Source organism: Carcharhinus amblyrhynchos, chromosome 13, assembly GCF_965287045.1.
Source record: "Carcharhinus amblyrhynchos chromosome 13, sCarAmb.v2.hapA, whole genome shotgun sequence".
Taxonomy (NCBI): Eukaryota; Metazoa; Chordata; class Chondrichthyes; order Carcharhiniformes; family Carcharhinidae; genus Carcharhinus; species Carcharhinus amblyrhynchos.
This window is the reverse complement of record NC_137336.1, coordinates 34,664,407-34,686,638: the sequence shown is the minus strand read 5'-3', so window position 1 is coordinate 34,686,638 and position 22,232 is coordinate 34,664,407. Positions and strand designations below refer to the sequence as shown.

General features: G+C 42.6%; 1 long non-coding RNA gene across 1 annotated transcript; it reads right to left on the bottom strand.

Moving 5' to 3' along the window:
• Nucleotides 1–1,464: 1,464 nt before the first annotated feature.
• LOC145351835 (uncharacterized) lies at nt 1,465–14,779 on the bottom strand. Its single transcript, XR_013888460.1, has 3 exons — nt 14,666–14,779; nt 9,665–9,731; nt 1,465–2,073 (listed from the first exon to the last, which is right to left on the bottom strand). It is a non-coding gene; the product is annotated as an uncharacterized LOC145351835 (long non-coding RNA).
• Between the last annotated feature and the right edge of the window lie 7,453 nt (nt 14,780–22,232).

Sequence of the window (22,232 nt, the reverse complement as noted above, 5' to 3'; positions counted from 1 at the left end):
CTGGCATTTAACACACCTGTCTAAAATTGGTAGGTGCCAATGTAATTTATGTAAATTTGCGTTCTACGTTGTTATAGCACTAAATGTAATTTCCAACAGCTCAGACATTCTATTTAGAAGCTCTGCAAAATGTTGACAAATAACGGACAGGAATACTCAGGTGGGCATCATACAAACATGAAATAGGAACAGAAATAGACCATTCAATAAGACAAAGGCTGATATGTTTGTTTTGAGTTCCAGATTCTTATCTACCACGACACCCTTAGATTTCTGGAAATCTATCTACCTCCAACTAGAAAATATTCAATGACGCTGCCTCCACGATCACCTGAGGTAGTATGTTCTAAAGTTGCATAACTGTCAGACAAAAAAATTCTCCCCATCTCTGTTTTGAGAAACAACACCCTAAGTTTAAATAGTGACCCCCTAGTTCTGGACTTGCCCAGAGGAGGAAACATCCTTTCCACATCCACCTTGTTGATACTGCGCAGGATCTTATATACTTAAAACAAGTACCCTCTCATTCTTCTAAACTTCATTGGAAACTAACCCAGCCTGTCCAACCTTTCCTCACAAGACAATCTGCTCATTCCAGGTATCAATCTAAATTAAACCTTCTCTGAACTGCCTCCAGCAAATTTATATCTTTAAGGAAAATTAGAACTGCACAGTATTCAAGATGTGGTTTCACCAATACCCTGTATAGCTGAACACAATATACTTTTATGTTCAACTCCTCTCATTATGATGTATTGCATTCTATTAGCCTGAATCGCTGGCAGTACCTAGATACTTCTCATGACTCATGCACATTGATTTTCAGTATTGCCTAAAGGGATAGAATAGAATTATAGAATCCTATAGTGCAGAAGGACGCTATTGGGCCCATCGAGTCTGCACCGATCATGATCCCACCCAGGCCCTATCCCCATTATCCCAGGCACTTAGCCTATTTAGTCCCATTGACCCTAAGGGGCAATTTAGCCTGGCCTATCCACCTAACATGCACTTCTTTCGGAGGAAACTGGAGCACTCAGAAGAAACCCACGCAGACATGGGAGGATTGTGCAATCTCCACATAGACAGTGACCCAAGCCAGGAATCAAACCCAGGTCCCTGGTGCTGAGGCAGCAATGCTAACCACTGTGCGGCCATGAATGATCAGCTATTCTACAATCACCAGTCTGTTAATTTTAGTTGTTATTGTCTGTTTTTGCTATTATTGTTTGAGCTGATACCAAACTTTCCAAATAATTAGCTGACTGAGCCTGCAGTGGAATTTTAGTTTATGATCTTGCGGGAAATCAGTAATGTTTAAAAAGAAAAGCAATCTCCCAGTTATTAACGAAAAGAAATATGTCACAAAATTTAATCATTTTGAACAAAAATACTTTTATTCTACAAGAGTCAAATCAAGTACTACTAACTTGATATTGCATAAACTTTTTTGAAGCCCAAAAATCTCAACAGGAAATTTATATTTTTATTTCCACCCAAGAGTTCCCTTATACTTTTTGGGATCCTGAGGGTTCCTTCACATCTCCTGGAACCAAACCAAAAGTGTGTTGCAGCTTTCAGAACTCCCTTTAATTTTCCTCTGTGTTCCTGTTATTCTCCAAGATTTGATATTTCTTGGAGTTCTTCCACTTGCAACTGACTAAGCAACCCTCCTGTTGTGCTTGAGCACAACTGTAATAATGCACTTTCAGAGATTTCATTAGTGAATAACGAATGATTTACTTACAAGGATCTACAATAACAGCATGCCTGCTGCTAGTTCTGGAATGCATCTGCCTAAGTGAACTCCTCCCTGGGTGATTCCCCACTCTGAGTCCTTATTGGCCACCCAAGCCAGGTGACTCTTGCTCTGCTGTGTTACCCTTAAAGGGACAATCACCACAACGTCACAATTGTTGACACCCCAGTTCAAGAATGGGTCTTACTTCTCACTAGCTTATAGCTTCAATAAAACACTCTTTCGCAACATTTCTTCCAGGTTCCAGCTGCAACTGCTGGAGGCTTTCTCACTGTGCTTGTTTCCAAATGGTTCCAGTTCCAAATGTAAATTGCCTGTGAAAAATCACATAGATGAACCAAAAAATAACACCTTGCAATCTATCCCCATGATGATGATGAGGCACTCTTGGGATGTCCCACATAAAAAATTAAGACAAGTATCTCCAAATTTAAACCTGTCCTTTGATCTGAAAATTTTACAGATACTTCAAGGTCTTCCTTTGTTTGTTTTTGCTTCCAAACAGTTCATTGATCTACTACCCACAATAATTCAAGCTCCTTATGATGTCGGTGGCATGTTGGCACAGTGGTTAGCACTGTTGCTTTACAGCGCCAGGGACCTGGGTTCGATTCACTGTGTGGAGTTTGCACATTCCCCCCATGTCTTTGTGGGTTTCCTCTGGGATGCTCTAGTTTTCTCCCACAGTCCAAAGATGTGTGGGTTAGGTGGATTGGCTTTCTAAATTGCCCCATAGTATCAAGGGGACTAGCTAGGGTTAATGTATGGGGTTATGGGGATAGGGTCTGAGTGGGATTGTGGTTGGTGCAGACTTGATGGGCTGAATGGCCTTCTTCTGCACTGTAGGATTCTATGATCTATGTCAACTGTAGGCATATCGTCTTTAGCCAGCTCTGTTCTTTTTAAAGTTAACTGTGGCTTTTACTCGCTTTCATCAAATTTTGTTACACGATTGTGATCCAGATGGGTTTTGGAGATTCTGTTCACCCAAAATATTCTGCTTGAGTCTTATAGTTTCTCAAAACCATGACTCTATATTTACAGTAAGTGTTTACACATCTGGACCTCTGCACAATCTCTCTTACTTCTCAATTATGTGATCTAACATCATTATTATATCAGCATCATGTATGCTTCTGATGTTAAACTTCTACATGGATGATAGGGATAAATCCAAACCTATGACTTCTACCTAGAAGAACAAGGACAGCAGAACCACAGGAATACCACTGCCTGCAAGTTCCCTCCAAGTCTCACACTATTCTGACTTCCTGGAACTTCCTACCTGATAGCATTGTTAGGAGTATTTAGACAATGTGAACTACTGTAGGCTGTTCAAGAGAGTGAATCACTGGTATGTTCTCAAGGGCAATTGCGAACGCACAATAAATGCTGGCCTTGCTAGTAACATCAACATCTCATGAACAAATAAAATAAATTTACTTTTAAAGCTATGAATCCATTTATCATTCTTTAAATATATCTAAATTAAATTGGTAATTTGGCTAATTCATTTATTCTGCTCAATTTCCTACAGTCTCCCGTTCCCTGGAGTTAACCAAGATTTGACTAATTAATTGATTGTTAGTCACTTGACAGGCACAAAATGAGCATTCCTGCAGGAGAATACTGATTAGTCAGGTTTCTGTCAACAAGGCTGCAAAGATTCTCTAGAAGTCACCCAGCAGAAAACTACTCGTTAGTATTAAACAAAAAATAATGAGATTGACACTTTAATTTTGAGAAGTGGGCAGCACAGTGGTTAGCACTGCTGCCTCCCAGCACCAGGGACCTGGGTTCAATTCCTGCCTCGGGTGACTGTGTGGTGTTTGCACTTTCTCCCCGTGTTTGCGTGGGTTTCCTCCCAGTGCTCCAGTTTTGTCCCACAGTCTAAAGATGTGTAGATTAGGTTGATTGGCCACACTCAATTGCCCCTTAGTCTCAGAGGGATTAGTGGGGTAAGGGCAGCGGAGTGAGGGGGAAGCAGAGTGAGTTAATAGGGCTTAATATCAAAAAGGGCTTGAGGGAAAAAAGGCCAGGTGAGTTTGTTTGAAAAAAAACAAGGAAAAAAAATTTTTTCAAAACTACTACAGCAAGAAACAAGGAAAAAAAATTTTTTCCCATAAAAAATTACAGTGAATAATGGAGGGGCATGTGATGTGTGGTTTGTGTATGATGTGGGAACTGGCGGACCCCAGGGTCCTTCCCAGTGACCATGTCTGCAGTAAGTGCAGGTTGCTGGAGGAGCTCCAGCTCAAGGTGGATGAGCTGGCCTCTGAGCTACAGACACTGAGGCTCATCAGGGGGAGAGAGGGTGCCCCTAGACTGGCTAAATCTAAGGGTCAGGGACAAGATGGGGCTGCTGGGAGGAGGAGGAAGGGGGGGTGAGGAGCGGAGGCCTCAGCCTCTTAATCTGCATAACAGGTTTGAGGTTCTTGCTTCCACTCTGGAAGAGGACGAGGCAGGTGAGGTTGGTGAGCAAACTGCACACGGTACAGTGATGCAGCAGGACATAGGCAAAGAGAAGGGGAAAAGGAACGTAGTAGTGATTGGAGATAGTGGGGTGAAGAGTATTGACACTGTCCTTTGTCACAATGACAAAGTGCACAGAAGGGTGTGTTGTCTGCCTGGTGCTCGGGTACAGGATGTCGCAGCTGGGCTGCAGAGGAACCTGGAGTGGGAGGGTGAGAACCCGGTCGTTGTAGTACATGTGGGTGCCGGCGACGTAGGCAAAGTGCGGACTGAGGATCTGCGGAGGGAGTATGAGAAGCTGGGAATGGAATTAAAAAGTAGAACCGACAAGGTGGTCGTCTCTGGGCTACTGCCTGAACTGAGTGCAGACGGGCGTAGGGTTGACAGGATAAAGGAAGTGAATGGGTGGCTCAGGGATTGGTGTGGGAGGAATGGGTTCGAATTTATGGGGCATTGGCACCAGTATTGGGGTAGGTGGGACTTGTTCGGGCGGGATGGGGTTGGTCTGAACCGTGCTGGGACCAGAGTGTTGGCGAATCGAGTAAAGAGGACTGTAGACAGGGCTTTAAACTAATTAGGGGGGGGGAGGGTGCGAGGGTAGGTGACGCTACGAGGTCTAAAGTTAAGGATAGGGTACAGGTAAGGGAAGAGGCCGAGGATGTCCCAATTGGTGGCGTTACGGCAAATAGGGTCCAGGTGAAGGCTGGGATGAAAGCGCTTTATCTGAATGCACGAAGCATTCGGAATAAAGTGGATGAGCTGGTGGCGCAGATCGACACAAATGGATACGATCTGGTGGCCATTACAGAGACGTGGCTGCAAGGTGACAGGGACTGGGAGATGAATGTACAGGGCTATCAAGTGTTTAGGAAGGATAGGCAGGAGGAAAGAGGGGGTGGCGTAGCTCTGCTGATTAAGGATAGTATCAAGGTGGTAGCAAGGGATGATATCGGAGCCAAAGAGCAGAACGTGGAATCGTTGTGGGTGGAGATTAGGAACAGCAAAGGGAGGAAGACGCTGGTGGGTGTCGTCTATAGGCCCCCGAATAATGATCTGGAGGTGGGGCGGGCTGTTAACACGCAAATAAGTGCGGCGTGCAGGAATGGGACGGCAGTAGTTATGGGAGATTTCAATCTGCATATTGATTGGTCGACCCATGTTGGACGAGGTGGGCTCGAGGAGGAGTTCTTGGAATGCTGCCGGGATAATTTCCTTGAACAGTGTGTGTTGGAGCCGACGAGGGAGCAAGCTATCTTGGATCTGGTGCTATGTAATGAGGCGGGTAGAATTAGGGACCTTGCGGTGAAGGATCCTCTTGGAGAGAGTGATCATTGTATGGTGGAGTTTCTGGTGCAGATGGAGGAGGAGAAAGTGGGTTCCCGGACGCGCGTCCTTTGTTTGAATAGAGGGGAGTATGGTAGGATGAGAGAAGAATTGGCGAATGTGGACTGGGGGAATGTGTTGGAAGGTAGGTCTGCTGAGGAGCAGTGGAGGATCTTTAAGGAGATCTTTCTTGGTGCTCAGCAGAAATTTATTCCGATGGTTAAAAAGGACAGTAGGAAGAGAGGTAATAAGCCGTGGATAACGAAGGAGGTGAAGGAAAGTGTTAAATTAAAAGCGGAGGAATTTAGAGTAGCTAAGAGCAGTGGGCGAGAAGAGGATTGGGAAAGGTTTAAATGTCAACAAAGATTGACAAAGAAGTTGATAAAGGAGGGTAGGAGAAGCTATGAGGCTGGGCTAGCACTTAATATAAAAAAGGATAGCAAGAGTTTTTATAAATATATAAAAAGGAAGAGGCTGGCTAGGGTGAACGTTGGTCCTTTAGAGGATGAGAAAGGGGAGCTAGTGGTAGGGGATGGGGATATGGCGAAGGTCTTGAATAACTTTTTTGTTTCTGTCTTCACGGAGGAGGACGTGAATAATTTGTCGGGTGTTAGCGATGGAAAGGTGGTAGGAATGGAGGGTCTTAATGACATTACTGTTACTAGAGAGGTGGTGCTCGACAGACTGGAGGGGCTGATTGTGGACAAGTCCCCAGGACCGGATGGAATGCATCCGAGGGTTCTGAAAGAAATGGCGGAGGTGATAGTGGATGCCTTGGTGGTTAATTTCCAGACGTCGCTGGATTCCGGGGAAGTGCCGGAAGATTGGAAAACGGCTAATGTTATGCCGTTGTTTAAGAAGGGTGCCAGGCAAAAGGCGGGGAATTATAGGCCGGTTAGTTTAACGTCTGTGGTAGGTAAAATGTTAGAATCCATCATTAAGCAGGAAATTGCGAGGCATCTTGAAGGGAATTGCTTGATAGGGCGGACGCAACACGGTTTCATTAAAGGGAAGTCGTGTCTGACAAATTTACTGGAGTTCTATGAGGATGTGTCTAGGGCAGTGGATAGAGGAGAGCCGGTGGATGTGGTCTTTCTGGATTTTCAGAAGGCGTTTGACAAGGTACCTCACAAGAGGTTATTGCAGAAGGTCAGGGGACATGGAGTTGGGGGTAGGGTGTTAGCGTGGATAGAGGATTGGTTGTCAAATAGGAGGCAGAGAGTGGGGGTCAATGGGTGCTATTCGGATTGGCGGATGGTGACTAGTGGGGTGCCCCAGGGGTCGGTGCTGGGGCCTCAGCTATTTACCATTTATATAGATGATCTGGAGGAGGGAACCGAGTGCAGGGTGTCGAAATTTGCTGATGACACCAAGATTGGGGGAACGGCAAATTGTGCGGAGGGTGTGGAGAGTCTGCAGAAGGATCTAGATAGGCTGGGCGAATGGGCCAGGAAATGGCAAATGGAATTTAATGTTGGCAAGTGTGAGGTGGTCCACTTTGGTAGGAAGAATGGTAGGAAGAACTATTACTTACGTGGCGAAAAACTGCAGCAGGCGACGGTGCAGAGGGACCTCGGGGTCCTTGTGCATGAATCGCAAAAACCCAGCTTGCAGGTGCAGCAGGTGGTCAGGAAGGCGAATGGGATGCTGGCCTTCATAGCGAGGGGGATTGAATATAAAAGTAGGGAGGTCTTGCTGCAGCTGTATAGGGCATTGGTGAGGCCGCAGCTGGAGTACTGTGTGCAGTTTTGGGCGCCGCACCTGCGCAAGGATATTTTGGCCCTGGAGGGAGTGCAGAGGAGGTTTACTAGGCTGATACCGGAGTTGAGGGGATTGAGCTATGAGGAGAGGCTGAATAAACTAGGCTTGTACTCGTTAGAGTTTAGAAGAATGAGGGGAGATCTCATTGAGACGTATAAGATGATGAATGGGATGGATAGGATAGAGGTGGAGAGACTCTTCCCGCTCAAAAAAGACAGTAGGACTAGGGGGCACAGCCTCAAGATAAAGGGGAGGCGGTTTAGAACGGAGTTGAGGAGGAACTTCTTCACTCAAAGGGTGGTGAATCTCTGGAATTCTCTGCCCGTTGAAGTGGTGGAGGCTGCCTCGCTAAATATTTTTAAGAAGCGGGTTGATGGGTTTTTGATAAGAGAAGGGATTAAGGGTTATGGGGAGAGGGCGGGAAAGTGGAACTGAGCCACGACAGATCAGCCATGATCTTATTGAATGGCGGGGCAGGCTTGAAGGGCTAGATGGCCTACTCCTGCTCCTATTTCTTATGTTCTTATGTTCTTATGTAAATACATGGGGTTATGGGGAAAGGAACTGGAAGAGATTGTTATCAGTGCAGACACGATGGGCCAAATAGCCTCCTTCTGCATTTAGGGATTCTATGATTCTCTTTAATACTCACTGTACACATCATCTGATTTTGTTTTAAATTTCTGCACTCTATATAAACAGAAGAAGGAGCAGTCATCAATTTACACAGATAATTGATATAATTCCTGAATGGGGTGGCAAGGATAAAACACTTACTCATAAATTTAGAAGTTGTAAACGATTGTGGAAATAAATCGGTGTAATGAATTGGAAATGACATAACCATGTGAAGGAAATGTGACTCCCTTGACAGGAATGAGTGAGGCAGATAGGACCTGACTGAATATTAGTTTAGTTTTGCCCATTTGAGCAAAGTCCATTTATCTACCCAACATGATACATCCTCAAAAATTTCAAATTTAGCAGAAACTATTTTACTTTCATAAAATTATATTGACTGTGATCACAGTAAGAATTTATAAATGCATTGTTAAGATTTCCTTAATAATAAGCTTCAGCAGTTTCCTGATGACTGAAGTTAGGCTATGTTGTCTGCATTGCCTTTTTTCTCCCCTTGCTGTCTGGAAAAGTAGTGTTACATTAAGTTTGAGTTTATTTATTAGTGTCACAAGTAGGCTTACATTAACACTGCAGTAAAGTTACTGTGAAACTCCCCTAAGAACCCACACAGCGACACCTGTTTGGATACACTGATGGAGAATTTAGCAATCCACCTAACCAGCACATCTTTCAGACTGTGCGGCGGGGGGGGAATCTGGAGCACCCAGAGGATTTTCATCCAAATCTATCTTCTACAAGGAGTACTAAATCTATTATTTACAAAAATTATTTCCTGCTGGTTCTGCACATCTGTGCGATCATGACTGCATAGATCCTTCTCTGATTAAAACGCTAAGTCCGGAATGTTACGGCTGTTCGTGCCGGCAAGATTTTCCCATCCTGTTGCAAATGAATGGAGATTTGGCTGGGATGCCAAATTCTCCAACCTCGCTGTAGTGGAATCCTGATGTGAAAAGCCAATAAGATCACGCCCTAAAACTTTCTCCAGGACACAAGAGGTAAAATGACATGAGGGATGGCAGAGGCCACACTTCCCTCATTATAATTTTACTTGCCACCCACATGTACCTGATGCCACAGGACCTGCACTCTGGTAATGGGATGGGAGGCTGGACATGGCACAAAATTTTGGTCTCATCTACCTAGACCTACAAGAAGACTAAGAGGGAAGGGCTGGAAAGCCAGGCTTGTGAGTTCAAATCCTAGCACTGCTTGACCTTGCAATCTTGTTACAGGAGTTGAGAAAACAGAAAGGGAAAAAAGATTAGCATGTGACATCATCCTCTAGCACACTTAAAAAAAACTGAATAAAGGAATAATGGGAGCTATTTACTGTTACTGCTACTGAATAATGTGACAATTTAATTGAACAATTTTGGAACTAATGTGTCAGTCTTTTGGTTGATTAGTTTGATGTTGGGAAAAGCAGACAATTGTATCAACAAATGTTAACAGAGAGTTGAACAGACCAAAGCTATTCTGTAATGGTACATTAATCTTCTAATCATTCATAATGCTTGTTGACATTTGATCAGAATGATAAAAATACACTTTTATTCTGAGATTCTCTACACCAGCATTGATTTAATGCTATTGATATAAAAGCAAGGTCAACTGAATCACAAAGCAAATAATCGCCAGGCGATGTGCAAAAGACCAATTTTACTGGCGGTCTTGTGTATAGGGATTACACATGTGAATACTCACCAGATACTAGATCTTTTCATTCATTTATGGTCACAGCAATATCTTGTAAAATGGATTTTGTGCCTCTCTAAGAATAAATAGGAATTCAGTAAGTGACAAGTTACAGACTGAAGCCAGAGATAAAAATGAAAACCGTAACAAGAGTTGAGAAAACAATCAATGGTGCAATTGATGAAAATGGGTGAGAAGCCCAAGGTTAACAGTGCAGAGTAAGCCTCAAAAAAAAACTGGAAAACAGCATTGGATTGGAATTACCACCATTCAGTCTACAGGTAGTAGTTCAGCCCATTGACAAAGTCAGTAGGAGATGAAACATCAATCTACAGCAGGTTTAGATGAATAACACAAAATAATTTTCCCATTCTTAACTCTGGATCTTTCAGTGGACAAAGTGATTTTTTTTTATTCGATTAAGGTGAAATGGTATTTCGCCATACTAATATCAACTGCTTTAATCACAAGCATGTGATCAAATAAAAGCCTAGATCAAAAGAACTTGAAAGACTAATGTTCAGATGCATTTTACAAGATAAAATACTGCAGATAAACGCAAAATGCTGCAGTTGCTGGAATCTGAAACAAAAGCAGAAAAATGCTGGAGAATCTCTGCAGATCTGACAGCATCTGTGGAGAGAGAATAGAGCCAATGTTTCAAGTCTGGATGATCCTTTGTCAGATACTGCAATTTGTTTTAACGACAGACACCAAAACAAGTGGGGTTTATTGCATTTTGGAAGATTTTATATATATTTTGTTACTGAACTCTTTTAGATTACTATCAATGCAATGTCTAAGTAAATAGTAGATAATTGGATTGAATTAGCTAATATTTGAGCTCCTTTTCTCCTCACCCTCGAGAGAGTCTCCATCCATCAAGCAGCAGTGTCAAGTTAGATAAGCAGCTAATCACATTGAAGAATTCTCACGGACAGCAAACTAGGAAGTAAAATGCATTGATTATCCATTACCTTTTAAAAATTAGAACATGCACATTAGAAGATTAAATATCATAAATTATTTTATCATATTTTATAAATAAAGGAATTTTAACATAGTCGAAAAAATTGATATTGCAGAGTCAATTTTTTGGTACAGCATTAAAAATCCAGACAAAAACAGAAAATGCTGGAATCTGTGAGGAGAGAATAGAGCCAGTGTTTTGAGTCTGGTTGACCCTTCGTCCAGAAAAATCCAGAAATGCTTCATTGACAATGTGAAACTTTTAAAGGGGAGTTTTAATAACAGTGTTTTAAAAATTTTGTTTATTTATTTATTTGTGTCACTAACACTGCAATGATGTAACTGTGAAAATCCCCTAGTTGCAATACTCCGGCACCCATGGCCAATGCACCTAATTAGCACGTCTTTCAGACTGTGGGAAGAAAGGGGAGAATGCGGAGGAAACCCATGCAGACACAGGGGAATGTGCAGACTCTGCACAGACAGTGACCCAAGCTGGGAATCAAACCTGGGTCCCTGGCATTGTGGCATCAGTGCTCACCACTGTACCACAATGCTGCTCATGACAACAGTGTTGACATGTCTGCTTTGTCAGTTCATCATTCACTGTAAACCCCAGGCCAGTTAATGTGTTTAAGGTCATCTCAACTATATTACCCTTTTGTGAAAACATGTCAGGTTGAAAAGTAACCAGCTTAATAAGACAGTAAGAGGGAACACTGATGTTGTATTTATCCAAATATTGGAGGCTCTAAACTGCAAAAGAATAGATAACGAAGGTTTCAAACTCCAAAGATGAGATGAAAGAGCAAGATGAAACGACAGGCGATCTTCCAGCCCAAACATGTAGGTTGAAATCAATCAGTTACCGCATTTACTCAATGGCCTGCCTATTGTGCTTTTATTTGCACCATTAAACATATTCCTTCTCAAGCCCCATGGAGGCTGTTTGTAAAAAAAAATCAACACAGTTTTTGTTTTGTATATCACAACTTTACTGTAACATTTAGCAGATCCACTTCAGTTCGTAAGTCAGAAAGAATCTGTTGTATTTATATGCACTAGGGCGAGTGTAGTGATTCAATCAAATGCCAGTTTCCTGACACCAAACACCCTTTATTGTGCACCAGAGAAAAGGGTCACACCTGCTTTAAAGTATATTTATTAGTCACAAGTTAGGCTTACATTAACACTGCAATGAAGTTACTGTGAAATTCCCCTAGTTGCCACAGTCCGGCGCCTGTTCCGGCCAATGCACAGAACCAGCAGGTCTTTCAGAATGTGGGAGGAAATTGGGGCACCTGGAGGATACTGGGACAACGTGCAGACTCCACACAGGCAGTGACCCAAGCCAGGAATTGAACCCAGGTCCTTGGTGCTGTGAGACAGCTGTGCTAATCACTGTGCTACTGTGCCACTCCTTACAATTAGGCAGTCTACACATCGGGACCTACAACACCAACCTGGATTCAGCAGCAGGTCTAAAAAAATCCCTACTCACCGCTTCTCATTGGGCAAGCCTCCACTTGCTGAACAAGTAAAGACCACAAGGAGATCTTTTGATGATTCCCCAGCCTTTGTGGCCATCATAACAGCAAAGTGAAGGGACTGATACACTGATTTAATATGACACTTTTTCACTTAACTTTCTAATATTGTTCGTGTTCCAGATTCAAAGGCATCTTGCAATTCTTTCACCAAGTCGAGAAGGCAGAACAGTCCCTCTTCCTGGTCTCGAATATGATATTGATACACTTTTACCATCATTGCAGCGGAAGTGTCAGAACTCCTGCATTTATATTGGGCTGTATCTCCCTGGACATCACTTTAAAAGAAGCAGATTTTTAACAGTGTAATGCAGTCTGGCACATGGTTACCCTGGTTTGTCATAACCTTTTTTTTTACTACCACAAGCAGAATTGCTTTGCACATAGTTGAGTGACACGGTGGCGCAGTGATTAACAGTCCTACCTCATAGCACCAGGGCCCAAGTTCAATTCTGGCCTCGGGTGACTGTGTGGAGTTTGCATGTTCTCCCTGTGTCTGTGTGGGTTTCCTCTGGGCGCTCCCGTTTCCTCCCACAGTCCAAAGATATGCTGGTTAGGTTGACTGGCCATGCTAAATTGACCCTAATGGCAGGGGGTGTTAGCAGGGTAAATATGTGGGGTTACGGGAATCGGGCCTGATGGGATTGTGGCTGGTGCAGACTCGATGGGCTGAATGGCCTCCTTCTGCACTGAGTTGCGGCAACTTTCAGCACGTGTCCCCCTGCTGGAATACTGTCTACTTCTCTGTTGCCTATTTCACCAGTGTTTCTCTTTGGCCCCATTTCCTTCCCCACTCCCACAAAGTGTCTCTGGTTTCTCTCCACCTCACGCCATTCCCCACTTTCCAGCCAGCCCCCAACTCCTGATCTTAAACTGACTTGTCAGAACTCCTTGAGTGTGCCACTCCAAAGTCTGATACACCCTCTCCACTCACCCAGAAATGTTGTTGTCGTGCTGGAGCCCAGATTTTGTTATTTGATCGTATCAGCTCATGCTTTTGCAGCGATGATGGAACTGGTCATAGTTAGTGAAGAATTCAACTCAGCTGTCTGTTTTTTGCTCGAAATCAGCTGATAAAAACCTCTCAATTTCACATTGTGATTGCCCGCACCTAAACAAGGGTGCGTGGACACAACCACCAAAGCACTGATGTCAGCGTTAAACACGAATAGTGCAAATGTATGTGAAAGAATTGGAAAGCATATGCTTTGCAGGAACGGCTGACTCAATAAAATATTTCATCCCAGTTATTAGCTGAATGATTTTGATTGAAAATGAGATAAAATGAGATTGCTTAGTTATATTCTCTGACTTAATGAGTACAGTTTCCCTTTTTCCATGGGTGCAGGCTGGAGTGATCCACACGTGACAGTGTGATGGGGAGGAATTGCACAGAGTCAGTGTCAGCTCAGCAGCTGAAGTATTTCCACCTTTGGAAGAATTTCCTGGGGACGGGTTATCACGTGGATCTCAAACAGTGACAAGACGGAGTACAGGAATGAGACAGAGAATCTGGTGAGGCAACAATAATCTCTCCCTCAATGTCAACAAAATGAAGGAGGTTGTCATCGACTTCAGGAAGTGTAAAAGGAGAACATTTCTCCCTGTCCAGATCATGCTTTTTCCTTTGAAAGCTTCTTCCTTTCCCCATCTCTCCAGAAAGCTTCTTCTTTTTGGTAAGTTTTTCTCTTTTTCTAATTCTTTGAGTTCTAAATCATTTTGTCTGTGTTGTAGCTGCATTCTCAGCAAGTCTACTTCTTTTCATAGCATTACCCTATGTTCACAACATAACTTTCTGGCCACGTAGTGCATTATACATCTCTCATTCGGGGGAATCTCCACTCCTAAGTGTTTAGATAGTCCTCATCTCTTTGAGACATAGAACTTTTAAATCCTCAAAAGTAACTTTCTCTGGTTCTTCTAGAGAAGCACAGGCATCAAACCGTTAGTTTGACTGATTTAAGTGGGACTTCAAGTCTCTGAGCCATGATGCGGAGATGCCGGTGTTGGACTAGGGTAAACACAATAAGAAGTCTCACAACACCAGGTTAAAGTCCAACCAGTTTATTTGATAGTAAACCCACAAACTTTCGGGGTTGAGTGGAGAGTTCTGGTCTCAAACAGAGCATATAAAAGGCTCACACAGTTTACAGATTACTGATTAGAATGTGAGTCTAAAGATCAGTATTCTGTAAACTGTATGTGCCTTTTGTATGCTCTGTTTGAGACCAGAACTCTCCACTCACCTGACGAAGGGCCAAACCCCGAAAGCTTGTGGGCTTACTAGCAAATAAACTGGTTGGACTTTAACCTGGTGTTGTGAGACTTCTTACAGTCTCTGAGCCAGCAGAGAGATGGTAATGATGCAACTCACAAAATAAGTTATAAGTTTTGCCTGCCTTAAACTCCCCTTTCCCAAACACCACCCCCAACTCTTCCGATCATCAGAATGACCACAGCCCCCAACCACCCACAACCATAATCATGAGCTCACCTTTCCCCTGCTCTCCTGGTAGTCACCGGCAATCAGCTATTCACCATCTGACTCGAGGTCCAATGTCCCTTATTTCATTTCATCAGAGTTGCTCAGCCTGCCCTTGGCTGATCCTTAAAATCCTGTTCCTTAGTGTTAGTTGTGGCTCAGCCAATAGCCTCTGAGTTATAAAGTCCAGGGTTCAAATCCCCCTCTAGGACTTGAGTACACAAAACGAGGTTGACACTACACTGTCAGAGGTGCAATCTTTAAGCTGAGATATTTAACCATGTCTTCATCTGCCTACTCAGGTGGATATAAAAGATCTCATTTCAAAGTAGAGTAGGGGAGTTATCCCTTGTGCCTAGAATGATACTTATCCTTCAATCAAAAAACTGATTATCTGGCCATAAGCACATTGCTGGTTGCAGTGCATATATTGGCAGCTGTCTTTTTAATAGTGACTTCAGTCACTTCAAAGAGTACTTCATTGTTTGTGAAGTGCTTTGAGACATCTGATTGTCATTAAAATACACCATTACCTTACACATTATACACCAACATCTGTGTGGCCAAATTCCCTCCAAGTCAATTTTCAAGTTTGCTGATGATACCACCATAGTGGGTGAAAAGTGATGGAGAATCTGGTGAACTGGTGTGACAATAATGATAATCTCTCCCTCAATGTCAAAAAAATGAAGAAGATAGTCGTTGACTTCAGGAAGCATAGTGGAGGGCATGCCCCTGTCTACATCAATGGGAATAAAATGGAAATGATCGACAGTTTCAAGGTTTTAGGTGTCCAGATTATCAAAAACCTGTCCTAGTCCCTCCATGTGGCTGCTACTGTAAAGAAAGCCCATCAATGCCTCTACTTTCTTAGGAGACTAAGGAAATATGGCATGTCCACTACAACTCTCACCAACTTCTACAGGTGCACCATAGAAAGCATCCTTTTTGGTTGTATCACAGCTTGGTACGGCTCCTGCTCTGAGACCGCAAGAAACTACAAAGGTTCATGAATGAAGCACAGTCCATCACTCAAATCAACCTCTCATCCATTAACACTGTCTACATTCCCCATTGCCTCGGAAAAGCAGTCATACACACCTGAACATACTCTCTTCCACCTTCTAGGAAAAAGATACAAAAGTCTGGGAACACTTACCAACCGACTCAAAAACTGCTTCTTCCTTGCTGCCATCAGACTTTTGAATGGACCTACCTCGCATTAAGTTGATCTTTCCCTACACCCTAGCTATGACTGTAACACTACATTCTGCACTCTCTCCTTTCCTTCCCTACATACGGTATGCTTTCTTCATATAACACGCAAGAAACAATACTTTTTACTGTGTGTTAATACATGCGACAATAATAAATCAAATCAATTCAAAATCTCTATATAAGTGCACATGATCCTGCTGAATTATTGAAAAGATAAAAAAAACTTAAAAGATGTTTGTTTTCTAAAATTAAGAAATAGTTTAACGAAAACATTCTGAAGCCACATTTATCACATGCTTTTATTAAAGGTCAATAATAACTCAAGTGCACTATTTCCAATTTTTCTGTTATGATCATTCTTGTTGCAACCAATCTATCTGGAAAATGAAGCAGTCTTTTATGTTCCAGTAGGCTGATTTTCCGAAGAGCCAGTGAACATGTTGTGCCAGCAGTGATGCTATAAATTGTGTTCTAATTCACAGGCATGTCCTTTCCTCACTACTCAATCTCATTGATCACAGCACTACCTGCTACCAGGCACATTGAGCTTGTTTGTATTTCCACTGACATCTCACTTCATTGTCAGTCCGTCCAGCCATCAAGAGCTGAAGCCTGTTTAAATCAGCAGTTTTGTCATTCAGTCATAATGGTTTCGAATCAATGCTGCAGCATTTGCCTTAAAACTGATCATTTCAACGTTTGGGGCCTTTCCCTCAGTCAGCGAAAGATTCATATCCTTCCTATAGGAGTATGAATCGTTGTTTACTTTCCTAATTCATGGGAATTTGTTCAGAATGAGTAAACATCCAAGCTTGAGCAGCAGTAATATTCCATTACTGTCTTGCACTGCACTTTACTGAAAATATTGACTTGCTTTTTACTGCCCTTGTTGAAGCATTACTTCAGTAATATAATAGCTATTCACTCTTCCTTCGTCATTATCTAAATGTAAGCAGTCATGTTTAATATGCATAAAGATTAGGCATCACATTTTTCCTAATTATCTTTCTCCTCCCCTTGCAAAACCCTCGTTTCATTAACTGAATTGTGTCCAAACTGCCTGTTTAGTCAGTCTATTATTTCAAAGTAAATGATTAAGAGAATGTGCTTTGAGTTCTGCCTCAGCTATTTTGCATTTATTATTAACTGACAGATATCTTATCAACTTTCACAACCACACCCTCCTCCCACATTTAATCATATAAAATTTCAGAAACTTTGAAATCAATTTTCTCCCCTCATCCATGATACCTCATTTAATTCTGTGATCATCAGTGTATGCGGGAAGTGCAATGTTCACACTGAATTGCTGGGGACGGCTGAATTGAACATTTGTTGTAGCCCTAATTCTTTCCTAGAAGTGATTTACATTTGCCCTATCAGCTTTCAGCTTGGGAGGTATAATGGCATTCAATCACCACCTTCCAAAGATTGACTCACCCTCGCAATCTGATATTTTTGTGTGTTTTACTCACAGTATGATTCATTGAATTAGTTGGCAGTTGCTGTTTGAGACAGAGCAAACACTGTAAAACCAAAGCAGACTGGTACAACTCTGTGCTGCATTTCTTGAAGGGGTTGGTAAAGTGTGCTTATGTCCCTCGTTAACATACGCAAGAGCTTGTTTACAGTGATCTCCTGCCGGGGGGTGGGGGGCGGACTCTCAGCGTGGAGGTAGGGGATCAGCTGTCCGGTGGAGTGAGTTGGGTCAGGTGGTTAGTGCGAGAGTTTAGGGGTTGGGTGGCCAGTGGGAGAGGTCAGTCATGGTGATGGGGGGTGGTTGTAGTCTGAAGGTGTGCAGTCAGGGGGTGAGTGCAATTCCAGTGGTGTAGTCATGGGGTGCAATTTGGGGGATGTGTATCATCAGCTGTCAGACCTACGAATAAACTAGTGTGTTCACCGCTCCAGCTATGTCTTTTTATCTAATCCAGAAGCTATCATGTATTTTAAGATTTTTTTTCCACCCAAGCCCCCAATTTTGTTGTTGCTCTGATCCTTTTGTTAGTTCAGTTTGGTCTGATGCAGTTGATTTGCTGTCTAAGGTTGGTTTTAATGTCTGAGGGAGTACAACATTAAATGCTGCGCATACTTTAAAGATGGTGCCGTAGTAACTGTGTCCTCCTACACTTGTCACATTTTGAAGGACTCCCGTGATGATAGTCTTACCCCCAGCTTTGGGGTTTTTCTTGCAACAATTTGTTAAATCAAGGATACGGAGCCTTCCTTGCAATATCAGAGGATTCGGGGGCATTTTAACAATTGGTTCCCAGCTTTGGCTAAAATTTTAAAATCTTTTATTTCTTTTGCTACATTGAACTCACATGATTTAGCACTAATTCTGAATCTGGCCTGTGTTGCTTTCAAAAACTGGCTGCTCTGACATTTTCACATTAGGTTTCATTGGATAAATATGTGGTGTCAGAGGACTGACGGATAGCTAACATATTACTTTATTTAAAGGGGAGACAGAACATGCCCAGAAAATTAGAGTCCAATTAGATTAATGCTATATATTTAAAAAAGGGTGCAGATTATTTTAAAAGCTGATTGCGTGATTTGATGGTGATGCCATTAGGGTCTGTGCTTAGGCTGCTGTTTTACTTTCAGTTTTGTATTTGATGCAGTACAGAGAGAGCAGCTCTTCAATAAAACCTGTTGTACGTTTGTCTGAATCCACATGTGCAAACCATGTCATTTTGTTTCTGGTAAAACCGACAACCCCTCACATATATTAAGTGTAATGACCTAAACATCCTTACTAAAGGAGAGAATAAAAGAGCATCTAGAGACAAAAATATGATACTGGATAATCAGTATGTATTTCAAAAGGGAGAATTTTGCTTGACCAACCTTATTAAATCTTTTGAGGTGAGAGAGTAGACAATAGTAATGTAGCAGATGTAATTTACCTGGACTATCAAAAGGTCTTTGATGAAGTGACTCATTATGAACTTTTGTAAGGTTAGAGAGTGCAGCGTAAATGGACAAATGTTGGTATGGATTTCTGTCTGGCTTTAAGACAAAGCAGAAAGTAGGGGTAGATACTTACTCAGAGTGGCAGAGGGGGGAAATGGTGTTCCACAGGATCAATGCAGGGACCACTTCTGTTCACAATTTATACTAATGATTTAGAATCAAAAATGCAAGTTGAATCTTCCCAAAACTTGGCTTGTCAGTTTCAGCATCAAAACTGCTGTGAATCCTGCCAGCTGTGACAGCACCATCTGGACTGCAGTTTTAGAGAGGAACATCCCACAAATCAGACAGTTGGAGATCTTCAGGAACCCAGGACTCAGTTGAAACAAGAGATGCCAGGAAGAGGTTTCTGTAACACTCTTGGGATTGCAGGCCAACTGGAATAACCTCAAAGTCTTCTCTCATAGGAGATTATGCTGTCAATGCAAGGCACCCAGACCAAGACTAGAAGGGTGATGGCCGCAGTGGAAAGCCTGGAACTCAAAGTCAGATCCATGGTGGGTGATATGCAAACAATGGCTCAATATCTGAGTGCCCATGGCTGAGGGATTCAACTATAGGGTGTACAGGCACTGGTGGGCATTTACAAGGGCAGCAGAAGATGGTGGGGCTTCTGGATCTCACTTCAGCTGCTCCTCTATCCTATGGAATGACATGGATCCACAAGAACCTGGGGTAGGAGGACCCACTGGTGCGCAACCTGGGACCTTCTTACCAGGAGACCAGGTGACTCTGGGATTGCCTAGCCAATCTGACTCCTCCCGCCTGCCCACTCCCTTTCAGAAACTGGCACTTTTCAGGTGTAGCAGACAGACCAGGATGGCACAACAATACCAGTGCCACCTGAGAGTAGGCTGGTCCCTTCTAGGTCTTGGCCCTCCAGAGGATGCCAGTCAAAGGCATGTCAGACATCAGGGCGTGGAGACAGCAGGCTGCCTTCACTTCAAATGTGCATCCCAGGGTCAGACCTAGACATTTGACAATTCAAACAGTTAGGGATTTGTAGGTTCATGGATTGGGTACGGGTGATGTTAGGCTTCACTAGCTCGGAGGCACTGTCAATTATGCAATATTAAAATGTCACTGCATTTTAAACATCATTGCTGCTCACCACTTTATTGCCTCAGAAACTAATGTTTCTTCCTAATGGCATGGCACGCCTCACCATTGGGACACAGTTTTTCTCATTGGGTGTCCATGTGCTCCAAACGATGACGGCTTCTCATTGCGACACTGATGTGACTCTGACATAAAGCAGAGAACCCTAAACCTGTTCAGGTTTACACCCTTCTTGGGCATGAACCTGATTGTGTTTTCGGAGTGGGGAAGATGTGGGCTGGGAGAATTGCTTTCTGAAATCTCACTGGTGCCAATCCCGTTTTTGGTCTCTCATGAAATTTGTTAGCCATTATGGGATATGTGCCCATGGCAAAAAAGGTGTTGCTGAATCCTGTGCACAATTTCTGAATTTGCAGATGACACCAAATTGAGAGAAATCATAAATAATGAAGAGGGCTGCAAGAAATTATAGTAGAACATGGGCCAAACACGGGCAATTGGGACCAGTTTAGTGGTTAAAAAGGACAGCATGGATAAGTTGGGCCAAAGGGCCTGCTTCCATGCTGTAAACCTCTGACTTTATGACTCTATGACATTAAAAAGGTCAAATATTTGGCAATTAAAGTTCAGCACTGATAAATGTCAGGTACTACATCTGATAGCAAAAATATAGCGGTCGCTTAGTGCTTGGAAGTTGCGAATACAAGTGGGGTAGAGGAACAAAGATCTCAGTATTCACTATAAGTTGTGCATTGATTAGCAAGAGAATAAAAAAAATTGAGCTTTATTTCCCAGAGGGATAGAATAGAAATGTAGAGAAGTTGGCTGGGTCACACACACTCCTCCCCACTGTAAGTGAGGTTGGAGGATTAGGCACTCAGCCAAATCCAGTGGGATCAGAAAATCCAGCTGGCATGGACAGTCAGAAAATTTCGCCCATTGTGTTATGTATCGACTACTAACTACCACAGAGAAAAAGGAGTAATGAGTGGGTAGGTTGTGGTAAAACAAGAGGCAGGTTTATTAAAAAGAAGTTGCTTATTCCAGGTATAAGCCCAAAAGCCAGTAAATTTCTTTGCTTATGTCACCGCAGAACACATGATGTTATACCACTATAAGTACATAACATTATGCGAAAATCAAACTTTGGTTACAGCATCTTTGGTGTACTTCCAGCCACCATATTACTGAAAACGATAGAGGCATTGGAGAGGATGTAGGAAAGATTAACAAGGATGATATCAGAAATAAATGGGTATATATACCAGGAGACTGGTCTCTTTTCTCTTGTAAATGTCCTGAAGGTTGACCTAATAGAAGTCTTTAAAATGCTCCCTCATGCTGGGCATACTATAACCAGACAGAATCAAAATAAAATTGTTACACAGAAAACTATTAGGAATTTCAGAAGAAACATGTTTGTCCAAAGAGTGATAAGAATGTGGAACTTGTTGCCACAGGGAGTGGTTGAAATGAATACTATTGATGCATCTAAGGGAAATTAGGAGTTGGGTGGTACACTGGCACAGTGGTTAGCACTACTACCTCACAATGCCAGGAACCCGGATTCGATTCCCAGCTTGGGTCACCGTTTGTGTGGAGTCTGCACCTTCTCCCTGTATCTGCATGAGTTTCCTCTGAGTGCTCTGGTTTCGTCCCACAGTCTGAAATACATGCTGGTTAGGAGCATTGGCCATGCTCAGTTCTCCCTCAGTGTACCCAAACAGGTGCTGGAGTGTGGTGACTAGGGGAATTTCACAATAGCTTCACTGTAGTGTTAATGTAAGCCTACTTGTGGCACTAATAAATAAAGTTTAAAGTTAGACAAGCATATGAGAGAGAGGGGAATTTACAGTTACAATGCTGGATTTTGATGAAGAAAGACTAGAGGGGAGTCAAGTGGAGAATAAATATAGGCCCAGAATGGTTGGGTCAAATAGCCTGTTTCTGTGTTGTAAATCCTATGTCATGTTCCATAATTATATGTAAGTTGCTGCCTAATTTACTGAGTATTTCCAACATTTTGTATCAGATTTAGATGTTTTGTTGTAGATGATTATTTTGATGAAAAGTAATTGCATTTCTTTGTTAGTTTATGAATGATATGCAAGATATACACCATGACAAGATTAGTAATGAGATATTAGCGGAAGGCTTACATGTCCAATTGTGATTAATGTCTTCCATGGGCTGGCTATACTGAGCAGGAATATTTCTGATACTGAGTTAACAAGACAAGCAATGGTTGCAGTACAAACTCATTTCAAACAGGGTAATGAAATTATCAAGGTTTGTGTCTAAAGGCTAGGCTGCAAATATTGTCCCT